The 2,264-nt window shown below is 46.2% G+C and overlaps 1 protein-coding gene across 1 annotated transcript in view; it reads right to left on the bottom strand.

Moving 5' to 3' along the window:
- Window positions 1-2,264, bottom strand: part of SV2C (synaptic vesicle glycoprotein 2C) — a 257,009-nt gene that overhangs the window by 3,900 nt on the left and 250,845 nt on the right. The window lies entirely within an intron of this gene.

Below are 2,264 nucleotides of genomic sequence, written 5' to 3' on the forward strand. Positions count from 1 at the left end.
TGTGTGTGTGTGTGTGTGTGTGTGTGTGTTTTGTGTGTGCTAAGTGTGCAAGCCCACGTGAGAGAGAGAGAAGAAAACGCTCTCTATGGGAACGTGAGGAATGGCGTGCTACAACCCCTTATCCTCCATCTCTCCCTCCTTTTGGATTTTGGGCACCTGCACACGTATCACCAGCTTTTTTCTTAGGTTGTTGGGTCTGGGACCGGTGGGATGTGGCTGTCTTAACCGCTGGCTGCAGAGCTGATCCCTGACTTTTTTTTCTAAATCTGTTTCTTTCATGAGAGAAAAAGACAGGCACCCAAATAGGCATCATACCGTGACCCAACCCCCACCCCACCCCCAGCCAGCCCAGGTCGGACACATGCACACACCCAGTACACTCAGGGAGGCCTCAGGTTGTGAACCCACACCTTTCCCATGTGGGTCCAGCTCTAAGACCACTGTTGCCACCGCCCGAACCCTCCAAATTCCACCTTTAGTCACAGCTGGCATATACTGTAATTTTCAACAACCTCCAGTTAATACTGCTGTGTATCATTTGAGCAAATGCTAAATGCCTGTTGGCAAGTCTGGAGGTAGAGAACCCCACTGTTGGTTTTGTTCCTTTGGGCCTCTGTTAATTTTCTTGCCATATCTGTTCTTATTCTGCCTGGAGTTTCCAACTCATCATAAACAGAAAGAGAAAATTGCAGGGAGTAAGAAAAGTCTCCTCTCTTGCCCCAATGGTATGGGAAGAAATCAAACCTTTAATCTTTCCCCAGTTAAACCCCTTCCTCAGAAGGAAGCAGGCATGAAGCAGTTTTTAGACAGAGGCTGGTCACCTCTGTGGTGTGGGAAAAGCTGGGTCCCTTCCCCAGACACCGGGGCAAAGGGGTAGAGAGGATGGCACAGAGAACTGTAGCAGCTTCTCGGCTCTTATTTATTAATTACTTGTCTATTTGGCACAGGGTATGTGCGCTTGCCAGAGAAAAACAGTGAAGGCAGAGCGAGAGCGTGAAAACGAGAAATCACCTCCTAGGGAGGATGGCCACGATGCAATCCCTTCTCTTCTATTCTCCTCTCAGGATTTTGGGCACACATGAATGAGCTCAGAGTGTTTATCAAGCTGCCGGGTCCAGGACTCAAACCACACAGATAGCCTTGTGAGAGCCACTTGTCTTAACCTCCACATCACCTGCTGGTCCCACCTTCTCAGCTTTTTGCAAGACTTATTCAGTAATAAGTAAACTCCCATAATTTCAGAAGCATCTATGCTTAAAAGGAAATCTAAGTATAATTCCAGAGTTAAATAAAAATGTATGACAACATCATTCTTTAGTGTTTTTAAATTATTATTATTCCATATTTCTTCTCATTACTTAATTTAAATCATTGAAGCCCATGGAAGTTTTAGAGAAAATCAAGGCTGATGGAGTTGTACCCTTCATCTCTCAGGTACCAAGGAGGTGAACTAGCAGGATCTCTCCCGAAATGTTTGTTTTGGTTATTATTATTATTTTTTCGGCTGGGGTGGTGAGGAGGTAGGCTCTCATTATGTTGCACAGACTGGCCTCAAACCCACGGCCCTCCTGAGCGGCTGGGATGACAGGCACAAGCCACCAACCGTTTTTGGTAGCAGGTGAAAAATGAATACTGAGCTGGGTGGCCCACCAATAAGCTGGTGTATCATTTCTTACACCCTCACCAGAGCGCTCAGTACAAATCAAGTCCTAGAGAAGATCTCATTTACTCTCTTTGCTGGCCTTTAAGTGTTCAGTAATTTAAGACGCATCCCATTTCTAAGACATTCTTTGGAAAAGAAAACATTTGCTATCGCTAGTGTATATGCATTGAGTGGTTTTATGATGGTCTTCCAGGCTGGAGACCTAGTTTACGAGAGTGCCCATCCCACTGACATCAGGAGTATGGACTTCTTCCTGCCTTCACGCCAGTAGTTTTTGGGTGTTACTGGGTATCTGTGTGTATTAAAGGCATATTGGGGCCAGCTGGTGGCATGGTGGTTAAGGCAGCTGGATCCCACATGGTCAGCCGCACAGTGTGAGATCTGGACCTGATGGCCTGAAAAACACACTGGGCACTTGTGTGCCCAGAATCCCAAGAAAAGAGAAATGGAGGAGAAGGGATTGTGGCATGACCACCTCCCAAAGGGGATGCTTTCTTACTTTCTCTCTTTCTGTCTCTCTCCAGGGAACACATGTGTTCTCTGGCAAAAAAAAAAAAAATTTGAGAGGTTTTTGCTATAGGGGATGTAACCCCACTGAGAG

Source organism: Tupaia chinensis, unplaced genomic scaffold (assembly GCF_000334495.1).
Source record: "Tupaia chinensis unplaced genomic scaffold, TupChi_1.0 Scaffold145093_1, whole genome shotgun sequence".
NCBI lineage: Eukaryota > Metazoa > Chordata > Mammalia > Scandentia > Tupaiidae > Tupaia > Tupaia belangeri.